Source organism: Megalobrama amblycephala, linkage group LG20 (assembly GCF_018812025.1).
Source record: "Megalobrama amblycephala isolate DHTTF-2021 linkage group LG20, ASM1881202v1, whole genome shotgun sequence".
NCBI lineage: Eukaryota > Metazoa > Chordata > Actinopteri > Cypriniformes > Xenocyprididae > Megalobrama > Megalobrama amblycephala.
Window position 1 is genome coordinate 28695628 of NC_063063.1, and position 26735 is coordinate 28722362.

Sequence of the window (26735 nt, forward strand, 5' to 3'; positions counted from 1 at the left end):
ATTACACAACTTCTGAAATAGTAGAGAAGCTCCGGATCAAAACACAGGCAAAAAAAGAGAAAACAAGAGCACAAACAAGTGATAAAAGCACTGCTTATGCACATTATAGTCTTTGAAAAGAAAGAAAGAAAGAAAGAAAGAAAGAAAGAAAGAAAGAAAGAAAGAAAGAAAGAAAGAAAGAAAGAAAAAGAAAACATAGCTTTTTGTTCAAAATGCTTGTTGTTGATTAAAAGCGATCCTCTGTTCTTTCTTTTGATGTATTGCATGTTCTGATATTTATACAACAAAATATTATGGGTGCCATGAAAGTTTTGTGAAAGTTATCAAAAATGTTGGTGGTGGCTGGCAAAAAAAAAAAAAAAAAAAAAACACTGGTGGGAAAAGAGTTAAAGCTGCTGTAGGTAACTTTTGTAAAAAAATTTTTTTTACATATTTGTTAAACCTGACATCATGTCCTGACAGTAGAATACGAGACAGATAATCTGTGAAAAAATCAAGCTCCTCTGGCTCCTCCCAGTGGTCCTATTGCCATTTGCAGAAATACACCGCTCCCGGTAAGAAACAACCAATCAGAGCCAGGAGGAGTGTCTTAGCAGTGTCAATCAATCAAGCTCGCGTGCGCGCTGATCTCACCCCTCCCATGCACAGCGCCAGCGCATACAGGCTTCAAGATTACCGGTGTGCCGCAGCTTTGCTTATGGCGGAAAAACAATCCAAACTGCCAATTCCTCGAGTGGCACCTGCTCATAAAATAAAGACGGGTAAACGGAAAAAGACAGATGACGATGATAAAAAAGCCAAAAAGAAAGAATTAGATAGAGCCCGAAATAAAACGAGGGTAAATATCGGAGCGGCTTTTCCGAGGTGGAGGGAGCTATGTGTCCTGAACGGATTAAAAACCGATGCAGAGTCAGCCACATTTCTGCTTGACAAGTAAGTATCCCTGCTTGATTTGTTTAATTTTTTAAGAACTACACAACTAAGATGATTTCAAAACAGGACTGACAAATTATGTATGGCATGGTTTCTTATAGATTTCAGGGTGATCCTTTGCATATAACATCGTTTTATTTCGCCATAAGCAAAGCTGCGGCACACCGGTAATCTTGAATTTGACGCCTGTACACTGTGCATGAGAGGAGTGAGATCAGCGCGCACGCGAGCTTGATTGAGTGACACTGCTAAGACACTCCTCCTGGCTCTAATTGGTTGTTTCTTACCGGGAGCGGTGTATTTCTGCAAATGGCAAAAGGGCCACTGGGAGGAGCTAGAGGAGCTTGATTTTTTCACAGATTATCTGTCTCATATTCTACTGTCAGGACATAATGTCAGGTTTAACAAATATGTAAAAAATATTTTTTTACAAAAGTTACCTACGGCAGCTCATGCCATACAATGGCAATTCGTAGTAACCAGGGTTCATCAAGCTCCTGAAAGGACAAAAAACAAAACTATTGGTAAATTATTTTGAAAATATACTTTTAACCCCCCAATTTTTCTTTTTTTTTTTTTGTTCTTGGAGGGTTCAAGCTTTAATTAGGGAGGTCAGACCCCCATAATTCACACCCTGGTCAAGAGAATGGATGGGAATCTTGTGAAAACATTGCAATTGGAAAGGCGTGACGAAATTCATTGCTGAAGGCAGGGGCGAATGAGAGAGCGAGAACCGACCAAAACTGACCTCTGTCAGGGCCTGGCAAGACTTCAGCCTCTACCCGGCAGGGCTTCAGATACGGCTGACCCCTGAATTAATCTCTGTTCTGCCTCCATCACGTGCACACCACAACATCCTACTGATGCAATGAAAGCACTTTCTAATAATAAACTGCCTGCAAAAAGAAAAACACATCATGGGGTCATGAGCCCAGGCCTCTGATACCAAACCTTTTGACCAGCAAAATACAAACCATCTGGAAAACACAACAAAGCCACAAGACAGTAGATGAGTGCTGAGATACGCAGGGAAATGATTTGTTATTATGTTTGCTCTCCAGATTGAGGATAATATTTCATTTTGCATTTTGGGAATTCAGTAAGTTAATTCAAAGTCATTTTTTTATATAATTGTTATTTTTAGTGTTATTTTTATTATCTTATTTATTTTTATATTTCTAGTTTTCTTTTTAATTTTAGTTTAAGTTTTGATAATTTTATTATGTTTATATATATATATATATATATATATATATTTTTTTTTTTTTATTTTATTTCAGCTTAATTTTAATCGAAAACATTTGTAATACTTTTGATTAACAATACAACACTGTTTCATAGTATGCAAATTGAAACAAATTTAAAAGCAAACGTTAACCAGAATGACATTTGCTGTAGAAAATGTGTAGGGTCAGCATGCAGCTTGCAGCCAAAATACAATGGTGTTGTGAGTGGTTGCCAGGGCATTGCTATGCAGTTGCTAAGGTGTTCTGAATGATTTTTAACATGTTGTTAGGTTTCTTACTCAAACAAGTCCATTCCCAAGTCTCAATGATTTTCTGGTTGCTAGACATGGCTTGGATCTCTCCTTCAATTTTTGGCACATTTTATTGTTTTACAAATTAAAATAACAGTTATAAACACATAGAAAAGTAATAGCACACCTCTCTTAATAAACCAAACGATTTTGGGTATTATTTATGTCCATAGCACCCAGTGCACTTAAAAGTTTGATACATACTTATTGTTCAAATCCCTAAACCCAAGTATGAACATTAGTAATTAGCTTCTACTTTGTAATTGTGATTTCTAGAGGATTGTTGGGTAGTGTATGACTTTGTCCCAAAAATCTGTTCATAGATGTACTTGAGGGAGAAAAAAAAAAAATGGGGGGAAAGATTGTACATTCTGTCCAAATCCATACAACCCCTGCAGGTCTAAGAGTCATTTGTTACGGCGCTTCCTCTTGGAAGACAAAGAGAATCCGAGCGCTCAGGAACTCAACATAGCCAACGCTTCAGAGCAGTCCAGAGGGACTGAAAGGGAGGTGAGGAGGACGAGAGTTAGCCACGGGCCTGTCCAAATCCCCCCTCCGCTCTATACCCACCCCCCCACACATATGTCCCTTTCTGCCCCCCACCACAGGCTTCATCATGGAACCGAGCGAAGTACCCGCTTGCCAAAATGGGAAGCTGATCAGGAGGTATGCCAGATCCTCTGCCACCTCGCCTCCACTGCTCCAAGACTCCGACTTGCTTAATTATGATTAATTGCTGCCTGGATAATCAGATACAGACTCAAAAGGTTGGAGATGACAGTCCAAGGACACTCTGAGAAAGGTAAGGTATGTGTTCATTAGGAAGGAAGCGGGTACCTCCGCCACACACCTTCACCTTACTTATTTTAAGTATTTCAAATAGAATTAATTCTAAGATTATATGAGAAGACTCTCCAGGGAGGACAGAGGCTCCAGTGTGTGTATTTCCAGCCCAAACACACTTCTTCTCTCTTATTTAGCTCTTTCTTGGGCTCACACCTCTTGCAGTGCTGTCAGTTTGATGATTGGGGCCGCCTTCGGAATGACTGACGGCGATGGCAAGTCTTCGTTGTCTGCTGTTACTCTTTGGGTGGCAGTGGCAAAAAAGAAAGAGCAGAAGAATGGAGAATATCAAGGCATAACTCTTAACTTTTGCATCTCAGTTAACAGACATACCTGTACTGTTTCAAAACCATATACTAATTTTGAAGAATCTTTTTGCAGCTCTTTTCAATATAAGAAGTGTTCATAATCTGTCAAAAACAAGCCCTACCAATAGTCTACACAACCCGATCTCATGGAAAAACATAACTATATTTTATGAAGTGGTGATTTCGTATGAATTTATTGTACAAAAAGTCCACACCTAAACATAGTTCACTGTCACTGGGGCCTAAATAGATCGTACAAAAACGTATGAATGAGATTGTACGAATGCATATGAATTAGCCACCATTGGCTAAAACGTAAAACAGTTATGCATTGCCATGAGGTTATATTGATTTAGAAACTTCTAAAACCATATAGCTTTGAATGAAAAACAGACCTAAATTTAGCTTATAATCTTACTTTGGTGCATTGATGCATTGCTCCAAATTATCAAACGCCATTCATTTTGTGTGTGTGTGTGTGTGTGTGTATTACATTGTAACTGTGTTGCACCACTTCAAATGTGAGGATGAGACTGAATGAAGATTTTCAGTGAAAAATGACTTTTAGCCTGTTCCTCACAATAAGCTATGATGTTAAAAGTCATATGGACTACTTTTGTAGTGCCTTTATGGCCCTTTTTGGAGCTTGACAGCAGTCGTCACCAAGTATTGATGTTGTAGAGAAAAAGTTGTCTGAACATTCTTCAAAAATTGTCTTTCTGTCTTCCTCTGGAAAACATAGTAGCATAAGAGTTTGGAACAACTTTCAGTTTTGGGTGAACGATTCCTTTAGATCCTAACTCCTTCACTTTTTTCAGTCTAGTATTACACCAGTCCACCATTTAACATCTGAGTTGATTCACGATGGTTCATCTGGCTCTGATCTGAGAGTCGTATGACAATCCATTTTTAGATATGAGAACAAGTCTGAAATCACAGCAGCCCAAGAATCCTAATGTATGAAAAGCAGGTAAAAAAGGAGGGCTCAAGTTCATATATCCCTTACAAAAACATTACAGAGGAAATGATTACTTTGGGATTCTTGAGATTTGTGTGTGCAGGTCTGGAAGTAATTGTGTTTGTTTTATAGGGCATCGGGCTATTTTACAAGCAATATCGTTCTCCCTCCGAGCCATTTAATGTGCAATTGCATTGAAACATCTGCATATCAAATTTAAACCATTACAAAATTGACTATTCAGTTGGATTCAGTTTGTGTTATTTGTCATTTCTTGTCAAAGTTGTGCTGTTCTACTAAAAAGTGCACAGTAATAATTTATAATGTTGTAATGAATGCCACAAAAAAGGCCCTGTCTGCTGAACCGTTTAAGGTGCTCACTGAAAATCTGATGAGTCAAGATTTGGAAGTTATTTGAACACTGCCACAAGAGACTGACTAAAAGCAAAGCCTAAATCTTTTCCATGTGCAAAATTTAAGTGTCGTGAGATCAAGATTGAATTAATAAGAGAGCAATCCTGTCCGGAACACCAGCCTAAATCTCAGCCCATTGGACTTCCATTTAAGCAGAAATAATACTGGCATTCCGAAACTCAGAGGGGTTAATAATCCAGTCCCCACACAATAGGGTTTGGCCTACATAGTTTGGATGAACTGCTTAAGCTTTCCTTAAAGGAACAGTTCAGCCCAAAAGAGGACATTTTTGGCATTTTTACATTCAAAACCTCAATTTGGTCCCATTTTATATTAGGTGTCTTTAACTAACATTTAAATGAATCATTTGATACAATGCATTTATTGTGTAATGTTTTTACATTGTACTTATACATTTTAAAATATCTGCATGTAATTACACTGTTGAGCCTTTCCTTGCAACTTAACCCACCACAGTATGACCAAACCTGTCCCTAACTTTACCTGAATCCCACCTCAATAGCAGCAAAAGTGTTTTGCAATACAATATGTACACAATAAGTACATTGTACTTATTTTTTGTAAGTACATAGTAGTTAAGGACACCTAATATAAAGTGTGACCCTCAATTTTTGTTTGAGTAAATGAATGACAGAATTTTAATTTCTTGGATGAACTACTCCTTTAAATTCTAACCAAGTTCTAAGAAATCTTCAGGATGCTCAGGATCCCTGGGGAAAGCCTTGGCAATCTCATTCCCCTAGTGTTAGTAGGATATACATCCATTCATTTTCTCTGTGTACCCCTGTATAATATATGTAATATCATTTCTACTTGGTTACACTCATATCCCGATGTTCAGAATCCAGGAAAAAAAATCCATAATTCACTTGCGTTAATGGGCTATGTGGAGTAAAAGCGTTTCTACTCATAAGTGCAAGGAGATTACTTTTAAAACGACTGTTGAAAATTTTCTCCAACCATATCTGATGAAATATTCAAGCCCTTGACCGCATGTTATTCTATGTCATATTACCAGTAATATTGATCAGCGAAATTATTTAGTGCTCAAACAGTGATCCAGACTATATAATTTCAGGTACATTAAGCATTTGAGAACTTTGAATAAATAATGAATCTCTTCATGGACTGTAGTATAGCTTGCAATGGATTAAACAGTGACAATTTACTTTGCAGAATTCGGTGTAAATAAAAGAAACGAAACCTGACAAATTGTGACATTAATTCACCTAATAAAAACACTTTAATCAAACAGAACAGAGAGTCTGCATCTTACAGTGATTTTACCATGGGTAAAGGGTGTTCAAATACTTCCAACTTCCTTAATCATGGTAAAATCACTGCAAGATACAGCCTACCATCGATCAATGCGCTTATCCTCCAAGTAATAACCAAGTAATAACCGTCAACCAAGTAATCCTCCACCATGTAATAGAGTTCACTGGAACTGTAGACTGTTTACAGTTGCAAAGAAATGCAAGAAAACGTGCAATATATTTAATAATTTCTTGTAAAATAATATAAGTACTTTAAAATGTCATTTTGCATGTGTCCTCTGCAATGCTGAACCTCAATTTGTACTATTACATCCTAGTGTTTTTTCACCTGGAAACACTTTTAACTGTTACCCAAGACCCAAATGTATTTTGCAGGCCTCTACTGTCTTACATATTACATACGAATATAAATACTAAGTGAATTAAATCAAACAATTCAGACAAAGATGATGAAGAAGGCTATTCATTGGACACCCTGCCAGAGCTTCATGGAATAATCACAGCAATTTTCCCAGCGGTTTTAAGCTAAAGCCTCCGTCGGTTTATATAAGCTAAAGGGAAACCGCAATAAATACCTTGAAACATTGACGGATGGGCTTATTCATTATTTAGCATGTAGAAGAATGGGGACAGTCAGGCCTGATAAAATGAACTATTTGTTCAATCCACAATCAATATGTGGCTCTTCTCCCACAGTGCAATGCCACAACAATTACTCTGAAACAGCCACACACATACATACATACATACACATTCAAGTACTCTGTTACTCAAAGAATGAATTCTCTTCTTTATGTGAGGTCATTTCATACTGTAAGAGAAATTGAAAGCATTTCATTAGTGTAAAAGGAATTCCAAATGTGTCAATTGGATCCAAATGAGAAAAGCAGAAAAATTGTGTTAGATGCTCAAGCACAGTAAATCTTTTACATTTGTCTGTGGAGTATTAGCACTCTCTTGGGGAAAGCGCCTCTTCTAAAGTCTCCTTCACCCAGACAGGCTTTCAATCTGTAATCCTTTGTTGACATTTATCATACAGAACCAGAGAGACGGATTTAAAGATCAGAATTATGCACTTGGGCTATCAATCCAGTTGGAAATGCTACAAAACAGTTGTTAACTTCTGGTTATCCATAGTTACCAAATCAGGAAATCAGGGTCCTTCAAAGTTTGTTTAATATTTGCTGCATCTATTTTATTTATTTTGCTGCTTTTTAAATTATTATTATTTTTTTTAATACAGATATTACTGCCTCAAATTCATTGGCCATTGGTTGAGTCATTAGGTGTGTTTGACTTGAAGTGGCGCTGTGCAGAGCGATCGGCGTATGACATCAAAGTACCGAGAGACGGCTCCGTATGCTTTCAAAATGCTTCTTACGGTACTTTGATGTCATTCACCAATTGGACTGCGAAGTGCCGCTTCAAGTCCAACACTATATCACCCTAAAAAATAACTGTAAAAAATGATACAAATTTACACAGTAAAATACCATTTTCCATTGAAATAATAATATATAATAAAAACAATGCATTCTGGGTAATATTATTAGTTGTTTTTGAGAAAGTAACCTATAGGCTACTTTCTCGAAAACTACAAATATTACCCAGAATGCATTGTTTTTATATTACTTCTTTTTACAATGCATTCTGAGTAGTCGTTTTTGAGGAGGTAGCCTATAGGCCTCTTTTCTTAAAGGTGCAATATGTAAAATTTTCTGTCTGCTAGAGGTCGCTAGAGGCCTATTCAAAACAAAGGTGTAGCTTGATGATGCCAAGTTTGAGCACGGAATCTTGGCACATGTGGTCTTCACCTCACAGCTGGTGGAAAATAATCAGGATAGGACTCGGGAAGAAATCATGTTCATGGATGTGATTATTAATGTTACTGTAGTATGAAGCAGAGCAGGAACGAGTGTTGTGGGAACTGAAAGAGGCCGCTGGAGCGATTGCACAACACGCCACGAGAAGCGGAACTTTTATTATGCCGCAGTCGCTGGCGCCGCTTCCGCTTTTCCAATCATGAGTATGAGGTAACGCAGCTCTGTTTATCATATTAGATACATTTGAGTGTGTTGAAAATGATGTTATAACGTTACTATGTGCGTTTGCATAAATGGCATGGAATTCATTTTAAAACATATTGTATGATGGAGATAATTCTGTATTACTGTTAGTAAATCTGCATCTGATTATGCTAGTTACTTCACAAAATAGTGTTTTCTCGGAGGCATGGTAAAGCACGGTACTCGCAAAAAAATCAAGAAAATTAGATTTAAACAATAAGACTAAATGTGTTGAGCTATATAACAATAATTAGTTTTCTGTCTATAAATGTATCAAAACAGTTGTTCCCTTGCCTATTAAAACGTAATATACACGTCTTTGGTGTTTCCATGGTTTCTACAAAATAAATCGGAAATCGAGGGTAACGCGGGTATGACGCAATTGACAGGCGACTCCTCACACATCTCGGAGCCTTGGTTAAAATTGCAATTTTCTCAAGATTTACAAATAGTTGCAAACATTTGGGACATTGTAAGTGGTTTTTGGATATTTTACTGCAAAATTCTTACATATTGCACCTTTAAAGTGACAAATGTTACCCAGAATGCATTGTTTTTATGGTATATCTCTGTTTTAATGGAAAACGGTATTTTACTGTGTAAATTTGTTTGTTTATTTTTTAGAGTGGCATGCTCTCATTTTCATCAAACGGAATGAATCCAATCCGATCCAATCCAATGAACCCTAAACGAAAAGCAAATATTTAGTAAATGTCTCCTCTACCGACCAGTTCATGAGATGTAAATAAAAATATGCATCATGGCAAACAATGCATCAAACAATGATAATTTTATACACTTTTTGGGGAAAATCAAGCTTCAGCTTGGTTATTTTTTGTCTCTAAACTATAAGTGAATTTATTTTAACACTGAAAATATTACACATCCCATATAAAGTTTAATAGCTGACTAATATTTCCTGTGTGATTGCAGTATAATTTTTCCAGACATCTTTAGGTTGACGTAACATGGTGGTGTATTACTGAAAAGTGCTTTATAAGAAAATCTAACAATCAGACAATTCATTCTCTCTGCATCCATTTAATAATCCACCCAGCACAATGTACACTTTTATGCGACCCATTTTAAAGAGACAAATTAGTCTCGTAGGAAATGACAGAGTGAGTGTTGAGAATGTCTTGATAATGGTCTAGTAATACTCTAGTACTCTGACTTCATATTAAACCCTGGAGCTAATTTCCCCACAGAATGCACAAGAGGGCACTCACATTACTTTTTAATGCATATTCACTGGACTCTTTTGGGTTTCCGCTTATTTATTTCTCAAGTGCTGCCAATGAAAACCATGTTTCCCAGAGCAAACCTGTATATTCGCTCAAGCCCCCAAACACACCGCGTAGCTCTCCACTCCTCAGAAACATCAAGCCTACATCAGTGTGTGTTTAAGGGAGTGAATACTGTGGTTTTTAAACTCGCTGTATGTGTGTGTGTAGAGGTTAAATGAACTTTAATGGAAATAGGAAGAGTGTTCCTGCACGTCGGTTCGGCGTGGGCGTTCAGGAGGGAGTGGAGATCCAGCCAGATGCCATTCCCATTAAAGCCATGACTCAAAAGTTGGAAGCCACCTACAGCGCAGCAGCGAAATGAAGGGAAAATGGGCTTCTGTCATGCTGGGAGGATTAGGCCACTCTACTGTAGAGATGGCTTTCACAGAATGGAAAAGGAGCTTCGTCCAGGTGTAGTTCTGTTTCAATCAAAAGAGTCACATTTTCTGAGCTATAATGCAAGATTTGGGCTTATGTACATTCAACTTGGAAAGGTGGCATTTCCAACTTCCTACGTGGAAGTGCAATCAAACGCCAGTGAGACTTCCAATTGGAAATTAGGGACTCTGATGTCACCAAGATGCAGTGACATCAGAGGAACATGGTGGCACCCAGTTAATGAATGACAAACATTCGCTTTTAAGAATATAAACTGACTCAAAGTTCCTACATAACATGAAAAGAAAAAAAGAAAAAAAACCCTGTTCAGCAAATATTTACAGAGACAGGTGTGAAAACGAATGTCATCTCTGTACACCTGTGCTAGTTTCTTTGTTAACAATCAAACACCTGCAAAACTAAAAGTAGCATTGCCATTTTGTTTCCTTATACGTTATCCACTAAAAGTTGAAGGATAAATCAGGAACATCCCGCATCCAACTTTGAATGGAATACATCATTACTGTTGATAAGGCTCAGTTACCACACTGTAAAAATGTCAGGTAACCTAAAAATGTACTTCATATGATAAAATCTGAATATTAAGTCAACATTTTTACCTGGCTAAGTCAAAAATGCCCATCCCTAATACCAAATAAAGGGCTATACAAATAAGTCTAGAAATAAAAGACATAAAAAAGAGTTCACTCTAACCCTTGGAAGGCTTCACTCCTGAGCGCAAGTTATGACAATGACAGTTAAATATCAGATAGAAACAACCCCCAACGTACAGTAAAAAGAGCATTTACAGTTTTATATTCTATATATACTGTGTTAACAGTGTACAGGTCGACTGGTTTCATAATTCAGTCACTAATTGCATTATCTCTTCTCTTGGTTTGCTTTGAAGTACTTGGAATGAGCTGAAAGCATTAAAATCAATTAATTGCAGCCTGTATCAACATGCATGAAGGCAAATTGAACTTGTGCTTGATGTCAAAGTTTGTACGGAGGTCTTAAGTCCACTGTCAGTTCATGTGCATTCATGAATACAGCAGATGAAAGACTCAAAGTCAGTTACGCTGAAGGTTTATATATGCAAAGACTTTGTAAAGTATCTGTACAAATTAATTAGCATCAAACAAAGAAGATAAGGTTGAAAGGTAAAATATGGTCACTTTTACTGGATAATAAAGCAATATCTTAAAAGCAAGAGTGCTGTGGTTCTGAATATCTTATATTCAAAACAACAAAGCAATTGTGCTGGCATGATATTGTTTTTATACAACACTTCAATAAACAAAGAAGTTAATGTTAAGTAACTTACATCATTGATGCAAAATTGCCAGTTATTATCTGTTTTTGCTCCACTAACAACAACCAAGCAACACACATTGTGTTTTTAAGCGTATGAATCAGTGTTTGAATGAATGAATCGGTTGAGTGAATTATTCAATGACCAACTCAAATTTGTTTAATTCTTGGATAAATCAGCAAATCGGCTGAATGAATGGTTCATTTACTCACTCATGAACACAGTCGCCACCTACTGGTGCATCTGTGAAACATGCAGAAACATTCGAGTCGGCCCTCACTGCAGACAAAGTCCCTAGGGCGATGACGTAGTATAGATTGGATTCCACTACATGCTGGATTTTTTATTTTTAATAGATTATATACACTAAAGTAAAGCCGTGTGTCCACTAAAGCGTTTTTTTTGCCAGCTGAAAATGCTAGGCGCTCTGCTAAAAATGCCTAGCTGTGGGCGCTTGAGAGCATTTTGGCAGCGCAGCATTTTTTTTCAGTTGAGACACTTTGCTTGCTATGATATGGAATATCTGTGGAGGAGTTACTAGTATGTTATTTCACAGATTGTTTCTGTATTGTTTCTATTTAAAAATATCATTACAATGTAAAGTATTTGCTCTGGCTCGTTTTAAATTATTTTGAACCGTTATTATGCTTGTTGTCATCTGTTGACGTTGTACAAGCAGAAAGTGGCGGTTGGTCTGTGTTGTATTTGTCCCGCCCCTCCTCCACTGTGATAGGACAGCTGGGTAAAAAGTGACAGTGATGAGCGCTGCGTTGAACATCCTTCAACTCTCGGCGACCAGTAAAAAATGCAGAGCGCTCAGTGCTTCAGCATGAAGTAGATGCTCAGCAACCCGTTACGCTCCTGGCGTTTTAAAAAACGTGGCGCTCCCATTGAAAAAAATTGGAAAAATATGCCAGCAGTGTTGGGGGGGGGGGGGGGGGTACACACGGTCTAAATTCAGTAGTGTGCCATGCACCTTTCTTATTTAACCATTTACATTTTTTGAATTTTGAAATTGTATGTAAAAAATAAAACAGTTCATAAGCACAAATAAATGACTTTATTTTATGTATTTATTTATTTCCATGTTTGCATAATAAAATAAATGATGTTACATGTATATATCTTGGATACTGAGAGAAGCCTGTTATGAATCATATCCACCACTGAAGCATGTTAAAAATTAAACATTTACACAAATTAAATCTTTTAATCGCTGTATTAAGTACACAAACCACAAAATACACGAAGCTTGTATCATGTGATAAGGAACTTAATTTGACTGAACTTTGCTCTGAAACTTCATTATGGTTAAAATGGGCTGCACTGTGTAATAATGGCTCTCACAGCATGGTGCAAACTGCATTTTTTCCCCCCTCTTTTCACTCTTTCTGGGCTTAAAGATTCATTATTCCTGCTCCAAGTTGAAGAGAGCCAAGGCCTTGAAGAGCTGCTCAGCCCTTTATAAATAACACGGCACTCAGCCTCAGTGTCACTGCATTTTGTAAAACAACACTTAAACACACATTAACGTCACACGCAAACCCACGTCAGACATATGTTCCATGTGCAGGGTTGCTGTAAACAAAAGAACAAACACGCTTCAAATGTTGCTTTCGGAAAGAGGCTTAGGAGGAAGCTTTCAGCAGCACCTCATTGTCTGCAAGATATGAGAAAAAAAGCTGCCCTCCATTCGAAGTGTTTTCAGTGTAAAGCATTAACATAATTTTTCCGACTGCGGTTCTCCCAGGACCCGCTGATGAAGGCTCTACCCATAATTCTAATTGCATGGACTGCATTCTTAATTAAAAGCGGTACAAATGGATTTTATGCCATGCCAAATTAAATCTAAATTCATTAGATATAAACCCCTTTTAAAAATTGATGCAAATATTTGAATTTTTCAAAAGTTTGAGCTCACGCTCTCCATTTTAGATGAGTGCGCCATTATACAGGAGGAAAATGAATGTCTTTTTGTAAATGAATTATCTAGTTATTATGAAATATTTAACAAACCTTGGATGTTGTGTCCTTTATTTGGCCTGTCTTTCATATCCTTTGCCTTCAATATATTACTGTCTACACTGCCAGATAAAAGAGAATGCCAGAAAAAGTCATTTGATGCTCTAAAAACAATTAAGAGCTTTATATCAATGCAAACATGGATTTCAGCCTGATGTCTTCAACCAACTTACAACATCATCAAATTGCAGAGAGACAGAGCATCCATAAAAATGCATTATTTATTCTATTAAACTATAGAGATAAGACCCAAGAGACTGTTTGAAGATATTATTTCACCTGCACTGAACCTCTACACACCTGTCCGTAACAACATTAAAACAAAATTGGCACTGTTTATTTTTTTAATACTCTTGTCTGGTCTTATTTTGCTTGATTCATAAGTACAGGTTTAAAGAGTAACGGAGTACTTGGAACTGCGTTATACAAAACAAACAGAAAATGTACTCCATGGTTACATATCAGTAAGATTTTGTAATGTTGTTGAAAGAAGTCTCTTATTCTCATCAAGCCAGTTAAAAATACAGTAAAAATAGTATCAAAATTTAAAGAATAAACAAAAATATATTTCAAAATGTAGTTTATTCCTGTAATGCAAAGCTGCATTTTCAGCATCATTACTCCAGTTTTAAGTGTCAAATGTCTTTACTCTCACTTCTGACCAATTTAGATTTAATATCAGTTTAAAAAAAACACACCTCTATGCGCATTGTAAACAATCACTATCGTTTATGTTGCTAGAAATCACCAACTGTTGAAAATCAATGACTTTTGGTTGTTTTGCTACTGCAGATCTCTGCATGTGTGAACGGCCCTTTAGAGTCAAGTATGGAGGGATGTGGGATGAAGGCAAAGTGTTAGCAAGAGAACGAGGGAGGAGGAGGAGGAGGAGTGTGTGGAAAATATGTTTCCACCAGAGGCCAAAGATTTATGGATGCTTCTCTGTGTCTTCTGTACTCTGCAGGGCTGCAGTCTCACAGTAATGGATAAAACAGATGTTTGACACACCAGCACCTCTTCATGGGTCTGCTGCTCTCAGAAAGGCCTTTTTTAACAGCGGCTACAGCTTGGCGCAGAGCTGAGCGGGGCAGCGAGGGGCAGAACGGAAGTGGAGGTCATTGTGAAACATGAGGCCCGGGATAAGAATCTCTTCAGTCATGTGTGCCACAGCTGGGCCCAAATTCCCACACATACACACACACCCCTCATGGAAAAGTCATATTTTATGTCTTTCAATGCTTTTCTTACTCTGACTAGTTAGCACTTTCTCTCTGTCTCTCTGTTTCTCCATCCCACTCGCTTTTCACCATGCCCTTTCACTACTGTTCCCTTTGGGATAAATATTTTAATCATTTATTATTCAAGAAAAGTGTGTTTGACAAATACAGTAGTTAAAAAGTTCCTGTTTAAATGTAATTTCCACTATATTGAAATCACTCTTTGTATTCTTTTGCACACTTTTCCACTTTATCCAAACTTTGTCAATACTTTAAGAGTATCTATCTATCTATCTATCTATCTATCTATCTATCTATCTATCTATCTATCTATCTATCTATCTATCCATCCATCCATCCATCCATCCATCCATCCATCCATCCATCCATCCGCCTAGTTCTGTCACGAAACTCTAGATGGCACAGGCTGATCTGTCCTTATGCAAACTGATGATATTCACAGTATAAACTACTTGGCACAAGCTGATTAGTTCATGTCACATCTGCAGCCAAGGAGCTGCTGCTCACAACATTTAAATGGCTTATACAAATACATATACTTGTAAATATTTCTCAAATATATACATGAATGTGTTTGTATTTATATATACATAATAATTACACACAGTACACCCACATATATTAGGCAAGCTCAAACTTTTATTTTGTATGCGATTAATCGCGATTAATCGTTTGACAGCCCTACAACCCTCCATCTTCCCCAGCTCCACCTGTATAGATCTTCTAGGAGTAATTATATATATATAAGCTATTTGTGCAGAAGCATTAGGTGTATCCATAAAAATTATACTTTAAGATGATTTAATTTTAAGAAAATTAAGATTCCCCACTTACTTTTTTTAAAACCAAAAACTTTAACACCATTATTTGTTTCAGGAAATTTAAAACTATTTTTTAATTTGTTCATAAGAACACAATGCAAGCAATGCAAAGCTCATAGGATCAATGCAAAGAATGCTAAAACTTTACCTTGAATACAGTGGTTTTGGATAAAATTGCTTATAAATGTAAATGCATCAATCATATTTGAAGAACATCTGATGAATGTTAAACTGAGGTTTTCCAAAACCTGAACTGACAGAGGAAGGATGTGGTCAACCACACAACTCTATCCTACCCTTACTCCCAATCCATCTTTTCTCAATCGTTCGGGAGTTGAGGATGTGTGGGCGTGTCTGTTTTCCTGTCCTCACCTCAGCTCTTCCTGTTTCATTCATTTATAGAGGGGTGAGACAGTACTAGGAGGAGGGAGACAGATTTGGGTCTGCGCTTAGCACCTGAGGCGCCCCGGTGTCATGAGAACTCAACGCAGCCCTGTTCATTTGTGGAACATCTGTAGCAAACAGACAAAATTATTAATAACTCCGCGTTCTCATCTGCCAAAAAGGGTGATGAAGTGGCGATATAGTCCAGCAGCTAAACCCGAGAAAGGAGAGAAAGCAAAAGGAAGAGAGATATATAGTGCGATGAGAGAAGACAGAAACATTGCAAAGCTCTTTGGCATTATGTCAACATCGAGGAAGGTTCACACTGTCCATTACAGTGCAATATTATGGTGCAATATACAGAATGTAATGCTAATGACAGACACTGTAAAGAATAACAATGTTTTCCCATAGGAGATAAAAAGGCTATCTTTAATATCTCAATTGATTCTTCTAGACAGCAATGAGATTAAGTGCTAATCACCTTTGTCTCCATAGTTTCAGAAAATAACAATGTCTCAAACTGTGCTCAGATTTGACAAAATACCAAAATGTGTAAAATTTATATATCTCAATATTAACTCAAACATTTATCATGCTGTGCAATCATTTTAATTTTATATTTCTATACATCTAATGATTTTTCGAAGAAACATCTGAGATAGCATAGCTCCTTTAGAAGACTTTAGAAGTCTTTTGAGCTTTGAAAGAGCAACCTCTGAGCAATAAAATATATTTTTATACTGTAGTTTAAGCACACTTGCATCATATACACCTTATTTTTCTATCATATTACAAAAAAAACTAACCTAATCTGACTGAAGTTACACAGGGAAAGCAACTCAAAAATCCCTCAGCTGTTGTCTGTTGACCCCACACAGTATGAAAACAAGAGGCGGAGAATAAAAATAGGGTTGCTGTGATTGGCTGTCGTGTTTGAGACCCCTGATGATTGGGAGTTGTTCCCGAGGGGTGGCAGACAGGCGTTGTGCGATGAGGAGCCCTCGGGGACCGCTTTGCTTTTTTACAAGCAAAACAACTTTGTGCCCGAGTATACCCCACGGGGTTATTGTGTAGGTATTAGGGAACAGTCAAACACAGAAAGCAGAATTTGCTGACTTTCTGTTCTACATTACCTTTGGACGGAGGAGCTAAACTCTCTTTTGGCAGCTTCTGAGAGTGCTTACAACACTGTGAACATATGCTTTCTAGATATCATCCCACCATCAAAGACATTTTTAATTTAATACTTATTATTTAAATAATGTGTATATATATATATATATATATATATATATATATATATATATATATAAAATATAATTCAAACTTTAGCCAGTAAGCAACCACCCAGAACACCCTAACCCACTTGAACCACATAGCAAAGTGCTACACATCCCGAACACTTTAGCAAAGGCATAGTAACACCCTGGCAATCACCCAGAACACCCTAACCAACATAACAACACCTTAGCAATCAACACCTGGTGCACAATCAACACCTTAGCAATATACATTAGCAACATCCTAAATATTTTAAAGGTCCCGTTTTTCGTGGTTTTTTGAAGCTTTGATTGTGTTTATAGTGTGCAATATAACATGTGTTCATGTTTCGCGTGTAAAAAAACACAGTATTTTTCACATAATTTACTTATCTGTATACCGCTGTTTCCACTGTCATAAAAACAGGCTGATGACTTCCTTGTTCTATGAAGTCCCTCCTTCAGAAATACGTAACGAGTTCTGATTGTGCCAGCGGTTCCTGTGTTGTGATTCAACAGCAGCTTAGCGCTCCTTGCCCGGAAAGGTCACGCCTCTTACCATAATGTGGAGATGCACGCGCTCAGTGTTATTGTAAACATGTCTTTAATTTTACCCTATCAATTTGAGCCGGAATCAGACCTGGTGATTGGACTGCGGGATGAAAATAACAGCGTTTCGACGACATGGCGACAAACACACTCTACAAACGCAACTCTTGTGTATTCCTGTGGGAGGAGGTTAGTCAAAAAACTGTTTTAGTGACGTCATTAAAGAAGGAAGTAGAGGGATGTAGTCCAAACTGGCCGTTCGATGTAGGCGACTTCTGTTAAATAAAATATCTCGCTTGGCATTGAACTTTGAGCTTTACAATTTTACAGATTTTATTTATACTCTAACAACAACATTACACACTAACTAAAGTTTGAAACATGGGATCACGAAGAACGGGACCTTTAAACACATGAACAACTGCATAGAAACACCCTGACAACCACCCAGAACACCCTAACCTGCTTAGCAACACTGCAACAACCACATAGCGATGTACTAAACATTCAGAAAACTTTAGGAACTGCATAGCAACAACCTGGCAATCACCCACAACACTCTAACCCACTTAGCAACATCCTAGAAACCACACAGCAGTATGCCAAACATTTAGAACACTTTAGCAACTGCTTAGCAACACCCTGGCAATTAACCAGAACACCTTAATCCACTTAGCAACCACATAACAACAAGCTAAACATCCAGAACACTTTAGCAACTGCATAGCAACACCCTGGCAATCACCCACAACACTCTAACCCACTTAGCAACATCCTAGAAACCACACAGCAATATGCCAAACATTTAGAACACTTTAGCAACTGCTTAGCAACACCCTGGCAATCAACCAGAACACCTTAATCCACTTAACAACCACATAACAAGCAGCTAAACATCCAGAACACTTTAGCAACTGCATAGCAACACCCTGGCAATCACCCACAACACTCTAACTCACTTAGCAACATCCTAGAAACCACATAGCAAAAGCCAAACATTTAGAACACTTTAGCAACTGCTTAGCAACACCCTGACAATCACATAGAACACCCTTGCCCACTTAGTAACACTCTATCAATGTGCTAAATATTCAGAACACATTAACAACTGCATAGCAACACCCTGGCAACCACCCAGAATACCCTAACCAGCATGGCAACACTCTAACAACCATATATCAATGTGCTAAACATTCAGAACAGTTTAGTAACTGCATAGCAACACCTTGGCAACCACCCAGAATACCATTACATTATGTGGTGTTGAGTTTCTTTTTTTTTTTTTTTTCTCGTATCACTCAGCAGTCTCTGTTGTCTCACAAAATACATTATATCAAATCAATATTTCATGTCCATTTATATATATTTTTGGCAAGTAATTAGCAAGTTACCAGCAATATGCAAAAATGTAACCATTGTACTCAATGTAACCCACAATAAAATTTAGTCCACACTGAGACCTAAATACTTATTAGAAGAGCTCAAAACTCAAAAGACCAGCACATCAGCTTGGCACACCGCTAACGAAGGCTTGCAGTGCCAGCAGTGTGACTGACAGTGAGAGCCACTGGACGGATTAATTAGCATATAATGCAATTTAAGGCCCAAGCATCTGTGCCTCTGCAAGTTAGCACACATCCAGTGCCACATCCAGTGCCACAGCCATCACCACGATCTGCTCGCAGCCACAGAGATCTGGCGGAGTCCTTCCTGTCAGACAGCTGCTAATCACCTACTTTCATAATTGAAACGGAGGTGTAAGATTGCGCAGGTGGTTGCGTGTGTTTGCGAGTTTGTGGAATGACTGAACTTGATGATGCAAAGCAACTACTGAGGCCACTTTATTCTGAAACATCTGTCTGTTTTGGATCCTTAAAGAAGAACTTGCCCAAGGCGTTTCTTTTAAGAAAAAGTAACTCAGCATGTTGGACATCTTTTTTGATCTAAGAAAGAGAGAACGCTGTGATCTTGCTTTGGATCTGGTGTTTTTTTTCCTGGCCATGACGTTTTCCAAAGAGCCATTTATAACCATAACTCTATGTGATACACATGGATATAAAGTGAGCTATAAAAGTCAGAGATATCCACATTTAACTGGATTAAAAAAAAAAAAAAAACTGAAATAAATAAATGTATGCAACTGCAATCTGCAGAAAATAAAAACCAAGGACTTCATTTCACCTAATGTCTACATATGGCAAATAACTTGACATGGCTTATGTAAATCATTAAGGTTTTAATGTCACGTTTACATAGCAGACTCTTTAATTTAATAACTTCTTGACCAGCTGGTTGATTCATTGAGGTTCTGTTCAGAAGCATCTGTGGCCATTACGATTAAGAACATATTACCTTTCATACTGCAAAAGCTTTTCACTCTTCCTGAATGAATAAAACTGCCTGACCCATATTTGTCAATCTCATTTGCAGGAAGGCACAAGGTAACCTTAATAATAAAGTACTTGCTGAGAACAATGTGAAGTCTGGAAACGAAACTCTCAGGCCGACACACACTCACGGTGTTGTTGAATTTCTTTCCTAATGACTATGCAGTTTGAGTTATTGCCAAGGTCCCATCAACTTCCCTGGGAAAGGAAAAAAAAAAAAAAAAAAAAAAACCTAAATACACTATTAGACGTCCATCTGGAAATGTAATGCGCTGGACTTCTGTGCAGTTCTTGGTGAATTACCCCTTTAACCATTATGGTTTACTATAAGTCTTGCCAAATACAAGACTGCTGCTGTGTTCTTTTTAAACTGATATATTGTAGCCTAGCAAAAAATCGTTTATTGTGTAGCAGCAAAATAAGCCAACTTACTAGCATTACATTATTTCCAAATGTTCAAGTTTAAATGAAATAAAATCCCACATTCAGACAGTTGGATCCTTTTGTATGTTAGAGCACTAAACTAAGAAAGAACTGCTCCAGAGTAAGACTTCAATATTTATGCTCTTGGTATTAGCTTGGTTTTTCTCAAGTTGTAAATATGGATGTTCAAGGCACTCGTTTTTTCTTAATTGAAAACAGGCATGTTGTTTAGACTTGTAGATCATGTATGTAAACATCATTAACTTTTTGAACTTGTTCGGTCAAGTAAAACTGCCAGGCTAATTAAAGGCCGCGGAATTGGCTCCGACGGTAGCGTGTTTTTCCTGAGTGCGAGGTAGGGTGCTGGGAACGCGTGGGGCCGCAACTTATCATTTGCCTGTCAGGGGAGGTAAATTGAACCCTTGGCGGGGCATGGAGATGGGTCAACAGGCACAATTCGTCCACCATCAACCACTTTCAAGTTGGATCCGGTGAGCGAGCGGGGGGAGAGAGCTACTGTCAATCAAACAGTGTGACAATCATTACTGGTTTGCAGCGAAGCAGAAAAACACGGTAATAAACAGGTCAGGCTGACTCCATCGGGCCGCTCGTACTGCTCAACGAGGGCACGGCCCTGTGGCCTCACCGGGCATCAAATCCCCGTCTTCCTGTTTGACCCCATTACTAGAGCATGATGGGCCTGCCTGTCACCGTGCCGACTGCAACAGTCCGACGCGCCGAATCACTCTTTCCGACAGGTAAGCCGCGGCATCATTTATTTCAGTCGGCAGCCACGCTCGGCTTGCCATGGCGACGGGGCATCTTTAACACGTCGCAGAAGTACAGAAACCCTCCATTGTTGCTTCCACAGACACTCGCCCGAAGATGACAAGAGACTGCGATCTGGAACGACAGAGCGTTGGAAAAAAAAAAGTTACGTCAAGTGCTTATGCTACTGGTGATTCAATGAAGGTGGGCCTCATTTGCTCTCCAGTGAGGTGTGAATTTGCTGTCTACTCAGAAGATACCGCCATTGACACCTAATGCACCCTGTCAGACACACTTTGCATGGCACACTCAAACAGAATGATACCAACCATGATTAAACCACCAAGCTGTACTTAATGGATGGTGCTGGAAGTGGGAAACATTCACAGTAGAGGGAATTATTCTTGCCAAGGGTTTGGCAAAATTTAGTTTCAACTCATAAGTGTGAAGTTGGCCACACCATCTGAATTTGAATCAAACTGAAAGGAAGAAGAATTTTAATTCAAAGAAATTCAAAATAGGTAGTGCATTCTGGGAATATATACATACATGTATATATATATATATATAATTGTGATATATATATCACAATTTTATAAAGTTAGATATATAAAGACATTGACACTTATGTAGCAAGGACACGTTAAATTGCATAAAAGTGATACTAAAGGCATTTAGTTATTAATTATAATGTTACAAAAGATTTCAAATGCATGATGTTCTTTTGAACTTTCTATTTATTAAAGAATCCTGGAAAAAAATTAGCCTAGTTTCCACAAAAATACGAAGCAGCCTAGACTGGGTAAACCCAGCCTGATCTGTCGGCGATTTGATTTCGTCCAGCAACTCGTACATTCATTACTGCTGCATCTTTTACACTTTTGCGGGAACCAATCACAGACTGGCTTATCCACCTTGCTCGCTATTGGCGGGTACAGAGCTCTTTCTATGGCTCTGGGCGGGTATAACACGATGAAGTCTCTCGCACGACCGTCAATCCAATTCATTTTAACCTCTCAATGATGCTAAATGACTTCTTTAGTTTAGCAAAAAACTGGGTGTAAATATCCGCTTGACTGGGTGTAAATATCACTCACTTTCATGTTTTTTTGCACAACCTGCAAAAATCACTCGATGCCATTGCTTCTTCTGCAAACCGCTGATCAATGCTACAAACCAATACAAACTAAGCCTGTCTGGAGTTTTCGCATCGCTCTGCAAAAGTACGTCACCCGGATCGTTGATCTGATTGGTTGAAGGACTATCCAATTGCGTGAATAATGCTCGTTGATCACGCCTCTTGTGCAGTAGGAAATACATACAGACTCCCCAGACCAATGTTCAATTTTAAATTGAGCTTGGTCTGGTGATAGCCAGACAAGAAGCAGCCCAACTGTTTATAAAATTTAAAATTGTTAAAAATGAGCACCAAATCAGCATATTAGAAAATTTCACAATATTACTGTTTTGGCTGTGTTTTTGTATTTTAAATAAATGCAGTTGGTAATAACATTGGAAAGGTCACTCATGACGTAGGCAGAAGTATCGATCCAGCGTCTACAAAGTGAAGTCAAATGCCCTTTATACACACACAAACACAAAAGTAAAACAACAATGTCAAACAATTTTGAAGGAGAAAATGAGAGTTTTTCACCCTATGACACATAATGCTTGGTGCATCACAGAGCTAGTGGAAGACGAGCATTTGTGGTTAAAAAGTATATACATTTTTATTATTTTTTTTAGAAAATGACCGATCGTCCTTTGAAGCCCTTTGAAGCTGCACTGAACTGAACTAATCCTTTAATACAATTTTCTATAGGTGGAATTTCAAACGCGATTCTAACTTGATTAATACATTTTTTCAATGACCAAATATAGTCATTTTTCCTTTTAAGATGTGTATTTTCTTCCACTTCGAGCACTGATTTAAGAGAAATTCATTCAGATCAATTACCCACGATCCCATCATCTATACGGGCATGACATTTAATGTATTATGAACACAAACAATGTGTGCTGCTGTACGCCTCTGTGCTGTGTCTGTTTTTATTTGAATTTGCCTTTGGTCTCTGCTTCGCCTTTGAGGATTAGAGGCGGTCGGAAGAAGGGGCAGGTTTGTTGCTGCACTAGTGCATAATAAGAGTCGCGTCTGTGGCCTCGAACTCTACAAAGGCTCCAGATCTAAATGCTATGCAGTATATATGCATTCCTAGTACAAACACAGGCAGAGACTAGAGCCCAGGCGTTTGATCCTGAACCGCTGTGTTCCCTTTCATCTAGTTCAAGCTTTCCAAAACTGTCCCAGTGACTTTCCTCACAGAGAAGTTCTGATTACGACTCATGATGGTTCTCCAGCCACAGGTGCGCGAGATCCATCCGCCTCATCCTAATATTCAAGGCCTTTGTTGTTGTGTCATTAAGTTTGTTGGTAATGGCAGTGGTATACTCTCAAAAGGTTTCAGTTGTTTTGAGGCACGGTTGGTGCTTTACAGTCATATCTCACACTTGTATGGAAATAGAAATTCTCATTATTTACTCACATTCAAGTCAGTCCAAACCCAAATGCTGTTTTTTTGTTTTGCTGTTTTCCTGTGGAACAAGAGAAGTCAGCTCAATGTTCATGTTTGAAATTGTGAAGTAGCTGTTTAAATATTTCAATGCAACTAAATGTAAGAAACAGTTCACTAAACATGTATTCAATGTATAGTTCATACTAGTTCTATTTTTGCCTTAAGTCTTAACAAATAATAGTGGAAAATTCCCTGATCATGCAGAAACCATATCCTTCAACTTACGACTCTAAAATGGCCAAAGGTCACATAACCAGTACTGATTATTAACTCGGTCAAGTACAGAGGAAGTCAAGCATGTGAACTCGTTGTTAATTTCAGCAGACTACAACAGCTCTTTTCGATACACTTGATCCATTTGACACCAAACTAGTATTGGTGACCTACATTGATTAATCCACACATTTTCAAACTCTTACTCAGCAATAAATAAATAAAAATTGGATAATTGTGATTTAATTATGGGACTGTGAAATCAATATGACTTCTTGTCAAGTGGAGAATGAATCAATGTTTTATAGAGTCGGTCTGCTTCCATGGGCTTCACGGTTATCATTCATACCTGCAACATATATCACTTGATTGAATGGATAACATGCCATTTTGTTAATTAAATACTCCTTTAGAAATTATTCATGTTGAAAATGTGTTTATTTTGAACTGATAGAATGACACCTTGTACAGGATTGAGTATCGTCTGATGGATTCAGAATCATTTGTTCACTTCAAACTCTAAGTAATCACAAACAATCTGTGCATTAATGGTGGAGATTTTCAGTGACTCCTTCTGTAGGTTACATAGGCTGGTTACGCAAGGTGGGCACAAGTGAACTTCTTTATGAGAGATTCATTGATTCATTAATTTGTTCAACAACATTGATTCATTCAGGAACTTTATGGGTGAATTAATTGAATCATTCACAAAACCAAATCGATTCATTAAAAATGTGGATTCATTAAGATGTCTTAATGAGTGAATCACTGAATCATTCCCACAACTGAATCGATTAATTCTAAATCACCGATTCATCTGGATAAGAACAAGTGAATCGCTGCATCTGAAATTGCAAACATTTGGTGAAGAAGGTACCAAAACAAGTGACTGTCTTTATGAGCGAATCACTGATTAATTCCCAAAACCCAATCGATTCATTCAAAAACACGGATTCATTTAGGAACAAAAACATGGGACTGGGAAATGACCCAAGTTGGATCTGAACTTCAGTCACCATTCACATAAGCGCCATCACCGGGCTACGCTTAACACTAAATAATTTTAAAGTAGGTTTAATGCTTTTCTAAGTGCAAAAAAACACATGACTTTAAAAGTCACCCCATTCATCGCCATTTAAACACGCTTTCCGGTAGTCCTCGGTTAAGGTCCTCAAAATCCAATCAACGTGTCAGTGAAATGGCTCTTCATCTGTGGAGATTAAGAGCGCCTCTATTACCTCCGTTTTAGCCGTAGACCCCGGCACACATTTCCGTACAGCTATTAGTAACACCTGGAGTCTTTCACATTAGTTGAGGATCTGGCATCATAAATTCCGGCCTATTAATGATTATTCTGACTTCTTGGGATAAATGGCTCAATGTTTTTGATAATGAAAATATACACTCTGCTCAGAGAGCCCGTGCCTGCACTCACATTACCTTTGTAATGTACTTCATGGTTGATCATATCAGACGACGTCATAACTTTTACCAAGACGGACTTATTAACTCAGAAATGCATTTCAGAGTCTAAGATTCTTCAAGCTTAAAGTCCCTGATTTAATGAAAGGTACTTACTGTCTTTGTACTTTATTTGAAGTGATTCTCTGTCATTTTTAAATTGGAAAAAACGTCACAAGATTTCACTGTAGAGTCGAAACACGTGAAATACGGCCTCTTCTGTTATGTGCTGTTAATTTTGGAAGTCAAAAATCTTCATATCGGTTCTCCTGTTAGAATATGCTACAGCTGTGAACAAGAATCATGTATGAGGATTTATTTGAAACGAGACATTTTTATAGTTGCGTTAGGTTGACCAGCTAAACCAGAGGTCACAAATTAGCAATCGCCTTCCGGATCCAGAGCCAAGATTGGTTCCACAAGGACCATGAATCATTTAACATTGATTAACATTACTATTTTTTCTCCACACACAGAAATGGAGCATCTGAAATGGCGTATATGGTATAAAAAGACAGAAACAGAGACACCTTTTTATTCTACCATTCTGTTCTATTATTCCAATCTCTGCAAAGATGCAATTGGAACAATTATATTGTGAAAAGCACTACATATTTGAACAGAACTGAATTATTTGCAGTTCTATGCTGGACATATCAGCAGTCTTGGAGGATGACCGGAAGACTATCTTGGAGGACTATTTTGACTATTTATAATTTCTTTAACTGTACACGTTTGTCAAATTAAAGTCAAATTGAATTTTCATAGTCATACAACATATTTTGGCAAGTCTTTTGGTACCTTTGCCAAATAAACTTTCGAGACTGGATCTCCTGCAACTTTAATTGGATACCCTTTGCATAATGAATGTTAAATACAATCATTCTGGTCTCTCCATTTGCACACAAGAATATAAAAACAAAACAAAAAACTGTAGAACAAAGGTCTTGGTCGTCATAGATTCACCTCTTGGCTCAATGCAAAGAATTGAAAACTTCAAGGACAATGGAGTAAATTTGAACATTTCAAAGCAGGCAGATGGACAATAAGGAAAACATATGGGAAAATTGTAATTTTGCCAGCTACCCAATCCACCGGCCTTTATGCTGCATACTTTCTGCCTCAACTGACCAACTGGCTTTTAAAATCTAGTCCATATACTAATGAACTACACAGGAATTGGCAAAGAAAAACAAACAAAGATACAAAATCTGGTTACACTTTATTTTGATGGTCCACTTTAGACATTCTACTAACTGTAAGTAACTTTGCAACTACATGTCAACTAGAGTATTAGT